A 21,343-nucleotide genomic window follows, 5' to 3' on the forward strand; every position below is an offset into this window, starting at 1 on the left:
CCAGCCCTTCGTTTCGTAAGAGTCCCCTTTTTCCAGATCACTGATGTACCCTTTGTACTTTGCCATTTTCCAGCACCACAGGTTCTTCACTTTCTCTTCAGACAGACCCTGTCTGCTCTCTTCAGATGCTGCCAGCATCCTAAAAGAATGAGTCCTGAAATCCTTCGCTTTCTCACCCACTGCCAACAGGGCCCTCCTCAGCACTCACAAAATATGAGTAGCCACAACCCCTTGCCCGTTTTTGTGCTAAAAAAACAAATCCTTCCTTTCTCTCGATCTCTCTCTCCAGAGCACTCCCGCCTTCACTGGACAAAACTCCCTACTACCTCTATCCAAATTCACCCAAAAACCCTTAATCAACTGATCCATCTTTGATTTACACATTTATATAACCACGCCATCCTCTGACAGAGAGATGACCCTGTGCAGCAGACCTCCTTCTCCTTCCCTTAAGTATCTGCTCTGACATCCTAAATGCCAAATAAAACACGCTGAAAACATGTCTTTTTCCCATGGCAACAAGCATGCACCCTCCAGAACCAGGGACAACTTCCATAAGAGGGCCGCTAAAACTGGACTGCTGCAGTCCTTCCCCTTCCCTTTTTCCCTTGCCCATCCTTCCAACGCACTACATAGCATTTCTCCCCTGCTGGACTGAAAGCCCCAAAACCACTTCCTATAAAAGGCAATGCCCGCCAGCTTCCCCACTATCATTGCCCTGGACCAACCCTTGCCCACACAGCTCAATATAAATTCGATCATGTCCTCCATACTTTTCTCCTCCGCATCCTCCATCCCCTTCCAACTGCGAGCTCCCCCTTTTAAAAACTCCAACCATGCTTTCCTGTATGCCGCCCATGACGCTGGGGTCAGTGAACCCTCTACTAAAAGCAGGACTCTCAATCTCCTAGCCACCACAGCTCCTCTTGGATCCAGTGCCCCTCCACCTCTGCTTCTGGTGCCAGCACCCGGAATCTCTGCCATTGAAAACGAGACAATGCATCAGCGATGCGGTTATACCTCCCTGGCACGTGCCTGGTCCTAAACACCACATTCCACTTCAAGCACTGCAGCACACATTCCCTCATTAGCCTAGCTATGCTCTGGTCCATGGCTGACTGCTTGACCACCACTTTGATGTCCACGTTGAAACTCACCTTGTTATTCTGCAACTCACTACCCCACACCTCCAGTGCCACTAGCAACTGGAAAAACTCCAAGAAAGCTACACGCCCCCTCGCTTCCATTGCTCAGGCCACCTCTCCATGCACAATCTACCCCTCCAGTACACCCCAAATCCTCCAACTGCCACTGTATCAGAGACAACTTGCTATTCCCACGCCACTGGGTCCCCTTGCAGCCACATAGACACACCATTAAATTCCTCCAGAAATCTCAACCATACCCTACAATCCTCTCTGACCCCCGTGATGTTAGTATCTTGCCCCTGCCATAAAACGTGGCATATTCCTGCAGAAAGTGTGATCCGGAGTCACAATTGAGATGCCCTACCAGTCTCTGCATGTCCACCAGCATCATCTTATATGCCGCTATCACCCTCTCCAGCAACTGTACCAGCTTGCTCACCTTGTTGTCTGGCAAGCGTGAGGTCATGGCCATTGAATCCAGCTCAATTCTTAGAAATGTCAGAACCACTGCTGGCCCCTCAGTCTTATCCTCTGCCAATGGCACTCCCAACCGAAGCATCGACAACTGAAAAACCTCCAGCATCTGCTGGCACTCCTGCTCTGGTCCGGCCCCACTGATGATCAGGGAATCATCCAAATAATGCAAAACTCCTGCAAACCAGAACTGTAGGTAAAAACCCAATGAAGAAAAGAGCTGAAACGCTCAAACAATGCACAAGACACTGCGCAGCCCATCAGCAGTGCTTTGTCAATGTAAATGTGATCCTCAAACTGCATCCCCAGCAACCAAATATTCCTCTGGATGCACTGGCAACAACCGAAAAGCCGACTTGATGTCACAATTGGCCATAAAAGCACCACACCCTTCCTTCCTCACTAAACTCACTGCCTGATCCACACTTGCAAAGGACACCCTGCAATCCTCCAGAGCAATGAAGTCTTCACGGACATGCCCCCTGGCCATAACAAATTGTGAATCAACCTGAACTCCCCGTCTGCTTTTTTAGGCACAATCCCTAAGGGTGACACCATCAAATCACTGTGCAAATCTGGAAATGGCCCAACCACTCGTCCATCAACCACCTCCTTCCTCAGCTTCACTCTTAACCATCTATGGATTCTCCCGGTTCGACTTCAGGTTTTCCTCCCACCTCGGGCCTTGGTACCCCAACTTAAAACCCTCCCAGAAACCTGCACCCAAATCCCTAGCCCCTTCCCTATCTGGGTAAAAACAGAGCCACTCTTCCAGCACATCTACCTTAACTGGAGTATAGGCCTTTGCCCACAACCCCCCTCCTTGCCCAACGCCCCCTCCCCCTCTCTCCTGTCATGAAACATATTGTGATGGGATGCCGTCCTGCGCATCTGTTGCACTTCAGTCTGAATGTGCCCACTGGACTAGAGCAACCCTCTTTATTAAAGGCCCTGCATGCTGCTGATGGCTGTCCCCTGCCTCCTCCCCCAACCCCATCAGGGGCGGCGTGACAATGAAAGGGCCGGTAAAGCATGGGTAAGCCGCTCGCTGTATGGAGTGTTGGGGATGGGCACGTGGGCACCATCCATTGCAACCATAAGTCCATATCAGTCTCCTCCTACACTGCTTGCTTGTCCTCTCCCATTCTTGCCCTGAACTCCTCATTGTACCTCACCCAGGCAAAACCCCAGAAACTCATAAATGCTTTTCTAATCACATCCATATATTTCAGCAAAGCTACACACCTCTCAGGAAACTTCTCACAGTAGACGCTAGCATATATTATAACTGCTGACGTCCAATTTCTAATCGTAACCGGTACCCGCAGTCTCGCCGCCAACTCCTCCTCCTTTGATCCCTCTTTAGCTCTCACCTCTGCAAGTAAGAGCTTGAACACATCCACCTACTCTCCGGGCCCAAATGTTCTCCTTTGTAGCCACTATCAGATGCGCGCCTAAAGGCTTTGTAATGCTCATATGGGGTAGCTTCTTAGACTTCTCTGTGCTCTCCCCTGTACTTAAAGTAGGCATCTCCACCACCCCTGGGGCCACAGGATCCAGTACTTTATCTGTCTGCACTTACACTGAGGCTTTACCTCTCCTATCTTCCATCAACAAGGCCCCTGCTGCCCCCATCTTCCCCTCCACCCCAGGTACCCTGACCCACCTTTCTGTGCCCCTCACGCAGCCCCCAACCTGACCCATGCTGCAGACCATCCCCTGCCCTGCTCACCTCTTGCTGCCCTGTTGCCGACTAGCTGCGTCATCCTGGCCTCCACTCCATCACTCCTTATTTTCTTCCTCAGGGACTCCTACTGTGAAGACAAAAAACATCAGCAGAGTTTCCAGCCCATCATCCCTGCAGTCTCCCCCTACTCCTGCTACCCCCAGCCCACCCTCCCCCCTCAAGCCTCTCACCACATTGTCCCCTTTCTCTTCCAACCCACTCACTTCAACCTCCCTCTGTCATGACCACTGTGAGGGGGCCCAAGTTGTGCCACAAGCAGGCTCTCACCAGAAACCTGAGAGCATTAAAACCACTGCAAAAGGGCTCCTGGAGTCAGTCCTGGCATCTTTGGCACTAGGCTCATATGTAGGAAGGAAACTAGGTCCCATTTATGTACATGGGCTTTTAAATCCAACATGAAAGCACCCACATAGTCTAGTTCTAAGAACCAAGCCATGCGGTTTAGTGTTTTGGGTGTGGCAGGCCTGGAACTACTTTCCCCGGTACTACTCTACCTGGGCTATATAAACCACATCCTGACTGCAGAACGATTTGTGTTATTCTGCAACCCGCAGCGTGACGCTCACTGTGTCCAGCTCCTGGTCTTCAGCATCTTCCTGTAATCCTGCAAGAACAAGAACAAGATTATTCTGTTTTACCTGAGAAAACACCATCCAGCTCTCAGCATCTCAACTGGGCTCCAATCTATGGAAACTGAGAGAAGAAGAAACATCACTCACCTGTGAGTACTCGCTTAAGGACGTCCGGCGAACTGCTACCACAGCTGCTGTTCGAATATTGCAACCTGCAATAATGAGAAAGGGAAAAACTATATTAGAACGCACGCTTCCAAAACATCGAATTCCATCAGTGTTACCTGAATTCCATCGCGCTACGCCACGCTTTCATCCGGAGCACCACAGCAACATCTGCAAAGGAAAAGAGACATATTCAGGTTTGCTTTCAACATTAAACAACCGCACAGTGCTGTACTTACCTTAACGGATTCCGGGAGCCTGTTTTTCATTGCGCTCTCATCCACTCGCAGCACCACAGCGGCCTGTGAGGAGAAGAAGAAGAAAACACAAGTTAGCTTTAAAAGACAATAAAGGCGCTACGCTTCGCTCTTTCTCTTAGCTAGAAAACGTGCCTCTCCGTCCGGCACGCCAGAATCAAGACCTTTGCACCTGAAAAGAAGGAGATAAAGACATTAACAAATTCCCACCATAAACAGAACAAAGACTTACAATTAACAAACCTACCTACCGACCAGCAGATTCGGGGTCACAACAGGCCTGGCCCAAAGAAGGCGTACTGCACTAGTGAAGCAACTTGGGCAGCTCGCCAACAAATGTCAAGCGCCCCTGCACAAGAAAAGCAGGACGGATAGCTCACCCTACAAATAACTAAGGTGAGAAAATAACCCAGTGGGAATGGAATCGGTCAGAGGGAGGTGGGAGATTCACCCATTAGAGACAGTTATCACAAATCCTCCCTTCTGTAATTGCAGATTCATTATTCAGCACTGGGCAACTACGCATCCAGGGTTCCAGATCTCAGAGCCTTCCAGACGCCCCCGGGGATATCAGGTGAGAGTAACACCCTCCTCCCATAGCAACCAATCCTCTTCCCCACTCTCATCTTCCCCAGCTATATTCCATTCTTGCTGGGTACGCCCACTCGGGCCAGGCAGATCTTCCTCAGACCAGCACGGGGCATGCACCCTGATGCTCCTGTGTCATCTTCTCGGTGGGGTCACACCAACCCTGCCTGTTCCTCTTCTCGGGTGAGACGTTCCCTCCTTTGCCCTGTGTTTCGTCATGCTAGGGGCTGTACCGCACCCTCTGGGCTTCCCCCTTCTTGTCAATGGAGGGACCGCTCTAAAGCCCTTTCCTTCTTCGTCCTCTGCTGCCACAGGGGCCGTGCCACACCCTCCATGTTCAAAACCATTGTGTGGGGAGTTTGTCCTGTCACCGCTTTCTACTAGGGATAGTGTCCTCTTCCGCCCACCTGCACTCTTCTGCAAGAATTTCACACCTTGACTCCTCTGTGCCACTGCCCCCCTCGGTCCACCCCTTCCCTACTATCCTCACTGATGCACAACACACCCCCATACCTGCTGCACCAGGCCCACACCTTGACCCCCCACCCTCCACTCACCTGCTCCTTGCTGCCCTCATTGGTATATCCCCCTGCTCCTCCTGGCCCCTTTATCCCATACGTATCCCCTCCCTACTGATGAGTTCCAAGCCACTACCGCTGCAAGGGCCCCATCAGAAGCTGCCCTGCACTGTGGCCTCCATCCACCGGGCACCCTCTCCGCCGTAACTTCATGTACCACCCCCTCTAGCTAGGCTTTGAATGCCCTGCTGATAATATTCAGCGCCACCCTTAAGGATTGAGCGTCCACCACACTCCCCGACATGATCCCCTGCTCTCCAAATCCTCTGTCGCAAGGTACGCCAATGAACGCCCACAGTGACCCCCGAGACCCACCTGTGCAGGACCCAACCCTCGGCCGCCGACCTGCTCAAACTCAGGGATTAACCTAAAATTCCTCCATGAACCTGCCCCCCAATGCCCGGGCAGGTCTGCCACCTACACCGTGGGTGGCCCCACACAGAGCTTGCCCTCCCCTTCCCTTGTTTCTCTGCAGCACCCTTGAACACCCGCCCTTTTATTATTACTGAATTCCCTTACCTGTATTCTTTTGTTAAGTTGTATTCCCCTCAAGCTCCCTACTGCTGGCAGCCGTGCACCACACTACCACCTGTTGGCCGAACCATGCACTGCACTCCCCTCACGGACCGTGGCAAGATCCTGGCGCTCACCACACACCACCAGTAAACTCCCAGCGGCCCTACTCCCTCGCGCCCCACTCAGGACCTCCCCTCACTGCCTGAACGAGGGAGGACCCAAACGGGCACAGGCACTGGGAAGAGCACACCCCAACCCGCTCCAACCCCAAAAGGAGCATCTCAGAAACAAGCAGTACGAGGCACCAAGCAACCCACCAAAACCCGGCAGACCGGTAAGCAGTGGGTGGTGTTTATGTACACACCACCGCAATTGGCCCGCACAATTCACTATATATGTTTATTAATATTCTTTCTTTTTTTACATAATAAACCCATCCCCCCAGAGCTTCCCCACCACAAACCTTGCCAGACGCCCACAACGCAGGCCCTTCAGTACAGGCCCACTCGCAGGGAAGGAATGGGAACAGCGAATGGACGCTCGTAAGGCTACCAACCGTCGCTTGCTCCCGAACCTTCCCTGCCCTTTATAAACCCCAAGAATGGTGGTCCGCTATCCCCAGGCCAGTTCACTGGCCTGTGCAGCACCCAAAAATCCCCATGGGAAACGCTTGTGCATACCCCCTGGGTTCCCCACCTTGTGCTGCTCACTGTCTTCTGCACTGCCCATGAGGGCACCACATGCACATTCTCCCCTCATCCCTGCACTGTGCCCTCAATTATAAGACAGCCTATACAGGTCCTGGGCCAACCCATCATCTCCAATGCCAGCTCCATCGACATAGAAAAAGAACACTTTTATACATCGACTGGCATGGGCATAGAAAAGGGACATATTTCTGGGTGCTTGGTGGCCATCTTTGTTGTCTTTTTTATTTAAGGGAACTTGGCATGAACGGGATTCATGAATCCGAATTCTCTTAATAAAAGGCTGTTAGCACACCCAGCTCACATGCCCGGGGTGCTAATAACTATATGTGATTTGGTGGGGGCTTTTATGGGCTACTTTTTTCAGCCTGTAAAGGCCACCGCCTCAGTATATATTGCTTAAACCACCATAAAGAAATTGAGTTACCTTGGTTAGTTGCAGAGAGAGTGCAGCCATCACCAAGGACAGCCAAAATGGAAAGAACTTTAGCATCAAAACAGCAATATTTGATTTGTATACTGCGCAAAAGCCTGCGTGGGCTCAATGATCAACAAGATTTCATTGTGTATGGATAAGGGACAATTTAATTTGAGAAATCTTTGGTATCCTCTAAACGTAAGGTACCTTAGTAGGAAAAAACAATCCCTTCTCTTGTGTGGCTAAATCATTAAGAACTTACAGTACTAGGCCCAGAACACACCTTGGGCTCAGGTAAAAGTGTGGAACGGAATCCACCTATTTCTTCCACAACGGCAGTGGTGTGATGTGTGGGAGACTCACTAAATGTTAATACTAAAAAATCAGCAGTTCCACTCACACTACAGCAACGTTTTGTAAGTGTAATGATCAACCAAGAATGAAATAAACATGTTGCTTGTCGCCACCGTGCTTTCCCGGATGGTAGGACTACAATTCCCAGCATGACTGAAGAATTAAGGAACATAGAAAGCACTAAGGCTCCAGTCCCAGGTGGAAACCATTCACTAAATTGCGATTGCTACTTGGAGAGCCCACCTGGCGCAGTCTTGATGCAGCTTGGCCAAGGACGCATGCAGAGGTCCCTCACGGTTGGATTAATTCATAGGATTTATAAGGCCAACATTCTCTAGGTTAGTCATTCACTAGGTAAGTCATGTCCTTCTTCATGGGCATTAAGAATCTACATACACTGCTGGAATGGTCTATTGATGTACCTGGGAAACAGAGAAAAAATGTATTGGCGGCAATACGTCAATTAATCGCTCCCCAAAACTAGGACTAGGGGGATGTCAAGCTATATCAGATGCAGATGCAATTCACACTGTCGGTACTGTAATAAAGTCCCCTGCCTGACCTCGCTGGTGCATGCTGAAGCCCCCAAGAGGGCAGGGTGGCGCCACAAACCAAGTGATGTTGGGTCTATTAGTAGTATGGGGGGTGTCTGCTAGCTACCCCCACCATCCCATGCACAGAACCTCACCCTTTGCCCTGCCATCCCCACCTCTCCCTCACAGTCAAGTTTGCCAGGGGGAAAAATTAGCATAGTATTGATGTGAGAAACAGAAAGAAAGGTGTGAGATTGGGACCCCGCTAGAAGAAGACCATACAAGACGACAGACCTGACCACCCTGGGAAAAGTGCTCAATGCCATTCTCGTTCTCTTTCTCTCTGTACTCCTCTCTTTTTGTCTCTCTTTTTCATTCCAAGACTAACCTAATGTTCTTTTTTTCTTCCCCTGGCAGAGTTGATTCGAAGGGAGAGGTGGTGATGGTGGGGCAAGCTGTGATGTTGGGGCCCTGCCAGAAGAAGACATCACACCCAGAAAAGATTGGTACATACTCTTTCCCCTTCAGTTTACACAGCAGAGTCCTCTGCGACACACACCCCCCTGCATTTGTTGGACCTGTAGTGATTGTGCTACCATGTGTCCAGAATTTACCCCAACGGGTCCCTGCTCACCACCTTCCTGCACAAGGAACAAACTGCAATGTTGCTCCCTGCTTTGTAAACAGCGGAGTAGTCCCACACAGCTGACTTGGTTTGGGTGCATGTGATTGGTGCAGATGGAGGTGTGGTACAGGCCTGCCTTTGCGGCTCTGGTTGGGACATGTTCTTGCCAAATGCACCATAAACCCCAATGTCTTAAGGAGTTGCCTTTTGCCTGTCAGTAATAAGCAGTGAGCTACAAAGGATGTCAGATGTAGATTCAAGGACTTCCTTGTGTTCCTCAATCCCAGAATAGTCTTCCACCAGTATCCTCTACCCCTTCTCATAGATGTGCATGCAACAAATCCCATTGCTGTTTTTTCGGCAGGCTCCCTTGCCAATATCTGTTTCCCGTGGGTTCATATTGTGCATGCCCAGCTGAACAGCATTCGCCAGCACCACTGGCACAGCCTGTGATGGCTGACAGGATTCAGCAGGCGCATAGTGTTGGCCACTTCACTTGCTCATGCTCTGTGAAAAAGTAACATCAAATAATCTTTTTAGCACCTGAGAGCCATAGCCATACTTTGAAACCACAATTCACCCTGTTCACTATCTTGTACTGTCTAACTAAAGCTCTAGGTGAAGTGACCCATGTACGAGTCCACAAACACCAGAAGTGATAGGAGGGCAGACAAACGCAGTGCAAATGCAAGAACGAGCTGCAACAATACAATCGGGCCTCATTCCAACACATTCCAACACACTTTTCCCGTTAATACCTGTGCAAGAATGCAGATCTTCCAGTTCTGCGACACAAAGTGACATGACAGGCAAGTATTCGATATCTGGAGGTTGACAGCTACTGCATAGGAAAGCGGGCCTTTGTCTGGAAATTGCTTCTTTTATGAAGAGCTAAATCATAAGGTAATCCTTCCTAGGTGGATCCTCAAGAACATGACATCCGCTCCTCCCAGTGCTGTACTGTGCACCCTTCTTTGTTCTGCTGTGCAAATACTTGAAAATGTTCCTCTTCAACAAGCACCTGACAGAGAATGTCTACACCTTCCATTGCCTAATAATGGGCCTGCAAGTAATTCAGATTCGGCCATCCAGACTTAGCAAGTCACACTTCCTTTGCCTATCGCATTTCTCACCAAAATGAACTCTCACTGCTCAATTTTCACCCAAATTTGAAACCTTTACCCCACCCTTAAACAGATTGGGGACTGCATTTTGACTTACTGTAGCTTTAATGGCCCAATCTGTACCCTTACTCCGATAGATTCGCAAAGACATTTTGCAGTACTTTGCCATTGACATATGATGAACTGCATCTCAGTCAGCTGTCTACCACATATTGTTTTCTTTTTTCCATCAAGTTCATGATAAGACGGAAGGCCAGAAAAGCCTGCACCCACCCATTGTACTTCAGACGAATCCCGATGCACCAATGATCGACAAAGACACTGAGAGGTACCCTTTCAGTCACCCATACAGACCAGGTGCAGTACAAATCTATCCAAGCGTGAGTGAAGAGCCGAAGACTATGGTCAGAGACACCTATATGTACAGCCTTGACTGAGTACCAAGAAGCCATGTTGCTAATGTCATTAGAGACACCACGACACAGCAGTGTTAGACATGAAGTACACGTGCAGTCTGCACTGAGCCACACAAACACACACTCGAATACATGAGAGAGGGTCAAAAGGGATCACAGAGAGAGGAAAAGAGCGGAATGGGATCAGCAGGACAGAAAGACAAGGGAAATGGAAGAGCTCGAGAGGAGGAGGGAAGTAGCAGAGCAGGAAAAATGCAAGTTGTTTGAGAGGGAACAGAGGAAGTTACAGGTGGACAGACTGGCAAGGGAAGGCGCGTACAAGGAGGCGGACGAGCGAGCAATAAGGGCGGTAAAGACACAAGGGACAATGACAGGGAAAACGATAGACTTGAGGAGGACAGACGAACAGAACCAGATAGCACGAGCTCACGGGGCAGGAGCACAACGGAAAGAGATGGAACAGGCCTACGGGACTAGGGGGGAGGAAGCAGACTTGAGGGATATTGACCTCAGTCTGAAATCTAACACAGACTTGACAACTAGGAGACTGAGTTTCACAGATGATTTTTGCAGTAACATGGGCTCACGATCTGACAATGAAGACAGGAACAGTGCGGACGAGAGGGGGGAGCCGTATCGGTCCCAGTCCATGGGGACAGGGACCAACAAGCGGGTGACATGGGAGCACGGGACGCACACAGAAGGAGCAGGATGGGGCAGCTCAGATGAGTAGGCACGACTGACGACTGACGTGCGCACACTAAATTACATCACTACATATGTGACAGGCTTAGAGACCTCCCAGGATGAATGAAGGGGGAAACAGTCATAGCTTGCTCAAGGGGAAGGTTGACCAGAGAAAATGATGACAGTGTCCGAGTACCGATATTAGAACCGATAGATGTGCACGCATGCATCGAGAGTGAGAACAGACAGGTCTTTCTGACTAGAAGCACGCATCTAGAGGAGGGGTTCACACAGATGCCCTTACTGGAGAGGAAGGGGTGCAACCTCAGTATATACAATGGAAACACGCTGACAAGGAGAACGTGAGGTGTAGACTGCCCTCCATAAGCGCAGGTGCTGGGAAGTGGATTTATGAAATGGAGAAGATGACAGCGGGAAATAGGTTAGCAGTGGGAAGTGTAAAGGGACTCCTACTGGCCATCCTCAGGGATGATGCCGATGATGTATGGTAGAGGGCGGGGCTCCCTGAGCTGACAACACAAATCACGGCGCACAATGGTTTGCCATTTGCAAACTGCAGAACTGCCGTATGATGAGCATTAAGTACACAATACCCAGACACATCAGATATTGGAGTAGTGAGGTAAGACGAAGACCCAGTGCAGTATATTCAGGAGATTCAATAGCTTTGGCGCCTTAAAACTCGAGACCAGTGGGATAACCAGTAGCAATATTCTATCATATACTATGTCAGGGGCTGCCAGGGCCCATTCAGAAACACGTAAGGAAGTTGGTAGGCATGGAAGCAAAAGGTTGGCCAGAATATAGCTCACAATAGTTCACCATTGTAGGCGATGGCCAGAGAAGCTCAAGAAAAGGGCAGAGGACAGGAAGATAGACGAAACGAAGCTAGTATAGAAAAAACGAACAAAGTATGCAGTGGAAGGGGCGGTACTAACAAGCCCAACCTCACAGGGGCAGCAGCCCCAGAAGTTCACACCGCTCATGGGGGAGGGATCCATTGGGTGGGGAAACACACAGCAAGGGTTTTGAGGAAGATGGGGGCAACCAAGACGACACGGGTTCAGACCACAAATGCATCACAACCAGGGAGGCTTTCCAGGAGTGTTTCGGGGGCATGGACAGCAGCAGGGCCCAGGGGATTTTTCTGAGGGATTCCAAGGTCAAGGGAGGGAGCCACCACAGTGTTGGACGTGTGGGAAAATAGGACACATTTCGAGAGTGTGTAGGAGCAGGGGGATGCAGAAGAACTGGGGAGCACAGAGCCAGCAGCCATAGCAAGGGAATCACAACAACTACTATACACACGACCAACAGCAGCAAGGACAGATACAGGGTACACACCAGCAGATGCCACAAGCACAAGTACAAGAACCACAGATGCAACTGCCGAACCCACATATGTAAGCCCCAGTATCACAGTATTTGCAAGCACCACAGGCTTACGAGAACACACAGCAATTGGCACAGATACAGAGCAATGACGCAGCAGCACACGTGGACTCCATGGCAACAGTTCCCGTTAGACAACTGGGAGGAGTTACTATGGTGGGGAACAACCCCTTTACTGGGAATGGGATGTCCTTATATCCTCAATAGGACTGCCCACAGACAAACCTGATGTGTCCCATCCTGTCAATCACACCCAACCCTGCAGAGGAACCTCGCATAGGGGTGGCGATAGGTGGCAAGACCTTTTCCTTTCCCGTAGACATAGGGGTGACTCGGTCCTGCATTAGAGAAGGAATATTTAAATTGTCAGGGGATGCCAGGAACACTCAAGGATTCTCTGGGGCTCGGGAAGTGGTTCCTTTCACAGACGACATCTCACTTTCTATAGGAGAACATTATCTATCTCTGACTTCACTCTACTCTCGACAGATACCTGTAAACATACTGGGGTGAGACATTATAAGAAGATTCAACATGACTATTGTATTCACAGTCAAGGGAATAGTGTGCTCCACACCAGGAATACACATGCTCAATATAAGAGAGATAGTTGAAGCTTATTGTGGACGGAGGGTGCAGAGGGGGGGGTGACAGTGGATGGGGAGATGTTCCAGTACGGGACTGACATTGATATTGCATGGCTCCCAGGCATTGTAGGGAAAATGTGGCGGGCTCCAAATAAATACCTATTCAGGCCTGAGATACCATTAGACGAGGAAGAGTGAACAATAGTGCCCATAGAAATCGAGGGAGTAGTTCAGAGAGAGGGCTGGATAGCGGTACATAGGTTGGAAGACACAGGACGAGCATGGAGAGCAGTGATCGCAGTGGCACAAGGGTGCAGGTTGACCACAGGGACAGATGAAGAGCTATTCAGGGAAGAGAGGTTGGAGACAGAGGTGGTGTTCAAGATGAGTGTGACTGACTGGTTAAGGATACATTACAGGGAGGTACCACAGAGGATGGCAATGGTGCTGGAAGCGCTACCCTCATTCTGTGAAGAGGATCTGGCCAACGTGCCAAGCACCCTATGAACAACAAGTCACTTTGATGTGGGTTATATAAAGAGCATAGGGTAATTGAAGATCAAACTGAAACCAGGAGCAATTTTATCAAGATTGAAACAGTACCCACATTTACAAAAGACGCAGATCAAAGCATTCATGAGACCATTGCAGCACTAATAGAGAGAGGCATTCTTTCACCATCAGAGTCCCCATATAATACAGCGGTGTACCCAGTGAGAAAGGTGAAAGGGGGTTGTGGAGTTTTACCCAGGATTTAAGGCCTCTTAACCACATTGTAGAAGCAGAGTATCCTCTGGTTGCAAATACAGCGACAATCCTATGCTGCATTCCGGTGGAAGCTGCCTGCTTTATGGTAATTGACTTGAAGAATGCATTCTTCTCAGTACCACTACACCCAAACTCACAAGACTTGACTTCCTTTATGTATAGAAACAGCAAGTGGAAACATACACGACCTCCTCAAGGGTACTGCAAGTCACCATCTATCTTTAACAGAGTGATGCAGATGGATTTATGCAATATACAGATGGAGAGCACAGTGTTACAATACGTAGATGACATCTTTATTTGCAGCAAGACAGAAGATCAGTGTACGAAGGACTCAGTGCACACGTTGACAGTGTTATCTTATAAGGGCTACAAGGTGGACAAAGGCAAGCTACAATACTGTCAGAAAGAGGTGCTATACATTGGGCAGACAATCTCCCAAAATGGCCGACAGATTACACCAGAAAGACCAGAGACAATACGCAAGACAGCTAAGCCCACAACAGTGAGAGAAATGCAGCAGTTCTTAGGGTTGTGTAACTACTGCAGAGCATGGGATTTTCACTACAGTACGTACACAAGGCCTCTATTGGGCACTCTGAAGGAAGCACAGAAGGAACACAAGACACTGACATTGACCACAGAGGTGACTGATGCATTTGACATGCTGAAGGAGGAAATATGCACAGCACCAGTGTTAGGAATCCCAGACTACAAAAAGGAATGATTCCTATTTTCGCACACTGATGGTGTGGTGATGAAAGCAGTACTGACACAGAAGACAAGCATGGGGCACAAGCCAACAGCCTACTACAGTGGGAAACTTGACACAGTAATGAGAGGAAATTATCAGTGCGAACAAGCTTTGGCAGCTGTCGCATTCACAATGGAGAAGTCAGCAGCAATCACCATGGGGTGCACTACCAACCTTTACGTGGAGCATGCCCTTTTTGCGATACTGCAGAAACTTAAGAACACCTTGACTACACAAAGAGCATCAGAGTACAAAGTGATACTATCAAATGCTTCACTGAAGATAGTGAGGTGCATACTTGTCAACCCCGCACTTTTTCTAACAGATGTCATACAAGAGGGTGACTATGTACAGGAATGCGCAGAAAACATACAAGCATTCAGTGACACTCGCAAGATACATGAGATGCACTTGAGGGGGGACAAGTAATGTACATTGACAGGTCTTCAACTTTTGACCAGACGGATGGGTCAAGCATGCAGTAGTAAGGTTGAAAGAAGATGGGATGAGTGAGGCAGTGGCAAGTGCGTGCTTACCATCCCATTATTCAGCACAAGCAGCAGAACTAGTGGCCCTAATACTAGCATTGGAACAAAGGAGAGACAAGGAAGTGACAGTATTCTCTGACTCTGCCTATGTGATGTCCACAGTGCACTCAGGACTGTCACAATGGATCAGGCGAGGATTTAGGGGGGAGGAAGGGACACCAGTACAGCATGCACTTCTATTGGGCAAACTGATTGAAGTAATTGATTATCCAGCACGGGTAGCAATAGTGAAGTGCCAAGCACACACTAGAGGGGAAGATCCCATTTCAAAGGGAAACGAAGCAGCAGATTTTGAGACAAAATGCGCAGCATACTTTGAGGAGCTATTGGAAATGGAGGCAGCTTCACATGCTCGAGAGTGTGCCAGGAACATGGTACTGAAGGAAGGGTACAATGCATTGCCAGAAACACCGATTATGGAACTGCAGGGAGCTGCACCCATGGAAGAGAAAGAGTTGTGGACCAAAAGGGGATGTCCAGTATCTCCAACAGATGCCCTATGACGGCTGAATAACACAGGGAACGTGATCATGCTACTAGCATTACTGAACACTGCACTGACACAATTGCACCATCCAACACACACAGGATAAGGGTAAGAGGTAATTTGTGCCCGCATTGGAGAAACATGGTTCTGTCCTAATTTGGCAGAACACGTTGCTGAATTTGTAAGTAATAGCTTGACGTGCAAGCAATATACAGCAGGGCATACATTGAGAGTTGTGAGAGTTGTGAGTTGTGAGAGGAGCCATACCTCGACCAGTAGGCCCATTCCAGCATTTACATGTTGACTACGTTGTCATGATCCAAGTGTGTCAAGGATACCGCCACATGATAGTGGTTGTGCGTCCATTCTCCAGGTGGATTGAGGCAGGCCCCTTTTCACATGCCGACGCCCTCAGAGTGGCCACATTTTTGGTCAGGGAAGTATTCCCAAGATGGGGTGTGTTTGATGAGTCCTACGGTCCGACAATGTCCCTCACTTCGCCAATGAGATGTTCCGGCTCATCACCACATTGCTATGCATTAAACATAAATTCGTCTGTGCGTATCCACCCTCAATCAAATTGGGTGCATAAACGCCTGAACAGCCTCTGAAAGAAGCCATAGCTAAAACACAGCAGAGCACAAAGAGAAGTTGGCTGCACTGCTTGCCTCTTGGTTGTTTGCATTGTGCAATAAGCCTTGGTCCAAGCCCCATTTAATGCCCCATGAGGTGGTGACAGGATGACACATGCAACTCCCGCTGGCTCCTCCCACAAGATCACTGAAAGATTGTGAGAATAGTGCAGATGTGTTAGGACAAGAGATGTATGAATACATTACTTCCTTGATTGCCAGTGCCTCTTTCATCTCTCGCCAGATACGACAACACCGGGGGGGCAGAAGACAGTGGAGAGAGCAACTGCGACAATGCGCCAAGAGACCCAGGACTACAGAGACAAGTAGGTGTGGCGGACCTAGTGTTATTCCGGAACTTCATCCGCCGCTGGAATGCACAAAGGTTCACTGGTCCTCACATTGTGGAGAAGGTAGCCGTCCGAGCGGTTAAATTGGAAGGCAAAGCAGTATGGAATCATATGTCAGACATCAAGCCCTACAAAACAGCAGCCTCATCTGTCAATGTGTTCAACAGGGCCAACGATCAGCAGTAAGGAGTGAAACAAGCAGATTCTGAACTTACACTGCTGAGTGGAGGACACCCAATGGTTACTCGCTCACGGGCAGCAGAGTTAGGGACTTGACTGCTCATTGATTTAGAGTAAGGAGACGCTGTCTGTTTGTTATTTTATCCTCTACACACCTTCTACAAGAAAGCTGATGTAACTGTTGATGATTGTTCATGTTGCCCGCTGCCCACCACCCGGATACTTTCGCAAGCCAGTTTGTCCACACTGTAAGAAGACCCAGTAGGTTTTGACCACGAACCCCCAGAGTTGATTACCTTGCCCTTGTAGAATATTTGGCCCAAACATACCCACAACTTGAACACAGCGACCCTCCCTTTCTCATCACACTGAGAGACCCATCAGTAAGGGCACTGTGGGAAGAAGTGTTCGTGTTCGCCATAAACGACTATTTGGTACGCGGGGCTTGAAGAGTTACTTACAATACTAAAACAATAACGCACTTCTTCACGCATCAGCAGCACAGGTAAAGATGAGTGAAATAATAAAGAATGGGATTATCCTGTTGTTTCTCCTTATTCCTAGTAGAATTGTTGTGTTTATACTTTGGAGGATTTCCTTCATTGCTAGTGCTACCGCTGTATCCTCTACTAACATTCCCCTAACCCAAGCAGGTGGAACGACTGTGTCAGGTGGACAGGGGAACACTGCAGACATGTTAAGGATAGATAAGGTATGTTGATGCATACATGAAAGGGGTAGACATGTATCTCACCGACACCGCTCGAGTGTCTAAAAGCATGTGGTACATACACCTGACCAAAGTAGGTGAGGAAACCACCGGGGAGAACTGTTATGTCTGCTCATTAATCCCCATGATTGCCTCTTGAACTTTCATAGCAACTGAAATACAAGCAGCAAGATGGTGACAACACAAGGATGGTTCCAAGGAAGACAGCAACATTGAGATGGATGTCCCGAGCAATGTTCCCATATGCAGATAATTACATAAAGACATTAGACATGATGAACAATTATTGGCAGTTAGATAAAGCTATACAGTACGTAACAGATCGGCCTATAACACTGAAGGAATTGCCATGTCCTTGGACAAGAGTGAAGGAAACAGGAGGAGAGCCTGGATGCTGGGAAAGACCACAGATACTCGTGTATGGCTGAGTATACAAAGAAGATTAATGGAAGGATGGAGTGGTGGGGAGCAAGGCGCTCACACTAGCAAACTCCCCAGTGAACAAGGTACAGGAAGAGAACTATAAGTGCCTGAAGGAGTGGGATGCGAGCGCAGAGTTACTGACATGGGTGGAGAATGAAGCTGGATCAATGCCAATTATACCCCTGAAGACACCAGCACTGTGTTATCAGAATAACGATGAAGTAGAGGTTGGTGAGAATGTCAGATGCAGGAGCATAGAGAAGCATGCAGCAATGAAGACAGGCACAGCAGCACTGATGGACCACTACTCGACGTGTGGATCAAAGGCATACGAGAAGCTGTCACCCATCTGCAGAGGAGTTTTCTCGTTGGTACACATCAAAATGCTGTCGTTGGTCGTACCTCGAAAAGATGTGAAGCTCGATGAGTTCCTGAAGATGGACACTAACAAAAGGAAGAAGAGATCTGTGTAAGGGGAGCAACAGCCAAGACAGAGAAGCCCGCTGAATTGAGCAGAATTAAGAGAGCAGGTAATTACTTCTGAGAAGTATCAGAGACAGCACTAGATGAAGTTCCGGCAGAACACAGACTGTTCAGTAGGACGTAAATGTTCTTCACAACAATCATACCATCTGTACAGGCATACACAAATGCAAAGTGGCTGCAGATTACCCATTGGGAGCTGATGGTAATGATCAACTCCACCGTGAATGGGTTCAAGGCAATAAGAGAAGAGCTCTGAGCAGTGAGGTTGGTGGTGCTCCAGAATAAATACTAGACCAAAAATATAGGTAATTTAGTTATCTGGTTGTAGCTTTTTCATCCTTAAAATGGCCAAAGTTTCAAGAATGGCTTTTCGAAAGCTCATACCTTTGGATAACCGAGGTGGAAATTTCAGGTACCCAGCTGCAAATGTTTTATATAGGATTCAGTTATAACGTTTGAGTTTTTGGAGATTGAACTATAAAGGATAATTGTAAAAAAGCCAAGGTGGTTATAGATATCTGGTTAAATAATTTGCCAGCTGAGACCAGTAGACACATTAAGACATTAGGAACCAGCTCATAGATTTTGCTCAAATGCGTATATACCCATATCTGGACAACTGGTTCCAGTAGAAACTATTTGTAATGTGAAGAGCTTCTTTGGCCAGATTACCTGCATCTGCAGGTATATTCAGCACTACCAAACGGGTTTACTCATGGGACCCCCACTGTCAGTTGGAGAGACCTTCAATCTCCAATCAAGCCCTGTTATAAACTTCTGCCTCAGCAACACTGAAGCCGAGGGGCTCTTGCCAAGACCCAGATAGTACATCTCTAGACTTTGGACACACTGGGAGTCATTACAGCTTTCCCTGTATCTCACCAGTACTTCCGGCAGGATCCAGGAATGGTGCATTACTGTCTCCGCTGCCTGATATCCTGGTATTACCAGATTATATTTTTTTTTGGCTGAGAAAACTCAACCTTTAATAACAGAAAATGACGTGAAGTACAATTCCTTAAAAGTAAAGTTTCTCAATAATACAAGAAAACGCAATAAAAGAATACTTAAAACACATACATATTATAATCACTATTACACATTAAAATCATCTTTAGATCTCTTCTAAGTTCAGTGCTTTAATAAAACACGTGATTCCTATTACTATAGATGTAGCGCGTCCTGACAGATAACAGTGCCAAATCACATGCTCATCCACTCCTGAGAAAAGAAGCAACAACTTTTCCAAGCACACCCTTCACACCCTGCCTAATGCAACGCAGTCCATTACCCAATGTTTAGTAGTTTCCAATGTTCCTGCATCTTTACAAAACCTACAGGAACCTTGATCAGGGGAAATCTTACCATATTTTATAATAATGTACATGGAGTCCAGTGCAGTCCAACAAAGGTGAATAAAAATTGTACGTGTCATTTGGTCCGAGTATAGACAAAAAAACGGGGCTAGTATGCCCCTCTTTTTATAATCATTCCTCAAATGTACCAAAGTTGGATAAAAACGGTGCATCACTAATACTAATCATTAGTATATAAGTTGAAAAGAAGTGGGTCCAGAAAGCTGCCCTGCCGGACTCATCTGCCCAAGGAGAAAGGTGCAGAGAATTCACGATTGGGATCATATCTCACCTTAATAATCATCTATAAGTGCAAACATTTAAAAACATGTAAAAATACTATGGGGATCCCCTTATTCTTCACTAATGTCCACAGCTGGCCCCACTCCTCATAGTCAAAAGCAGACCATAAACCCATGAACGCCAAATTATTTGGCCCATTGATGCCTTGCTGGTGAATAGAAGTAGATTTAGAGCTTGTTTGTTCATAACTACCCCTTCCCTGAAGCCATATTCTATTTCAGCTATTGGGTAATACTTATTTTTCGAACCTAGAACCCGTGTATAGACTAATATTTCAAATAATTTATTTGCCACACCTAATAATGATATGGGGCGTTAACAGGATGGATTCCTTCTGTCTCATTTCTTGAAAATAGGCAGCAATATTGCCTGCATCCAGGAATCAGGGACAACATTTGACTTGTTATTTGCATTGAGCGGTATAGGAAGATTACAACGCCAATATATGTGGGGGGGGGTGGGTAATCATGATAATAAATATAGCGGGTGGTCGAAGGGGGTTTTAGGGGATCTCCCGCTGCATATATTTGCAGCCAAATCGAATTAGAGAAAATCACATAGAACAACATTGAACCCAATTGTTAATATTGGTCCCCAATACCATGAGCCCAGTTTATATACATCAACTGGACAAAAGTCAGGACCAGGACATTTTTGATTTGCCGCTTTCATGAGTGTTTCTTTTACTTTTTTATAGCCAAATGGTATAGGTTATTCACTAGTTGTGGCTAAATTGGCAATTTCCTTGTTTACTCTCTCAATTCATGTTTCACTATCCAGGATCTATCCATATAGTATCATGAAGTGTTTTACCTATACTGCCTCCATTGTGTTAGTCTGAAACCCTACTAAACCTCGAGTTGTATCTGCTATAACAGGCCCATACCTATGACGGTTAGCTTCTTGGGCCGCTTCATTTAAGGCCTCCCATAACGTTTCGATGTGTTCTTTCATCACCTTATTCATCGCCTTCACACAGGCGCACCTTTTATCCATTATTATCGCCTTCTCTCACATCACCTTCTTTAGCTCCATCAAAAGTTCCTTTTTTTCTATTCTAAGCTCCTTATTCTACCACAAAGGTGTGTTCTGTTTCCTTATCCTGGGTAAGATTTCCCTCATACATAGCGGGCTCAGACTGGATATCGAATTTGGGATAAAATCTATAATTATTATTATTATTATTATTATTATTATTATTTTTTTTTTACTATGCAATTTGGTTAACAAAAACCTTAAACACAAATCTTTATCATAACATGTAAAAGAAAACCACAATTGCATCATTTCCACAATTTCATATTACATGCATACACTAAAATTCAAAGAATGAATAAAATTAACTAACTTATGCAAGATGTGTTAAAAAATTAACTAACGTATGCAAGATGTGTTAAACAACAAACAACAGGTCACGT

Source organism: Ambystoma mexicanum, chromosome 8, assembly GCF_040938575.1.
Source record: "Ambystoma mexicanum isolate Mex_15411 chromosome 8, UKY_AmexF1_1, whole genome shotgun sequence".
NCBI lineage: Eukaryota > Metazoa > Chordata > Amphibia > Caudata > Ambystomatidae > Ambystoma > Ambystoma mexicanum.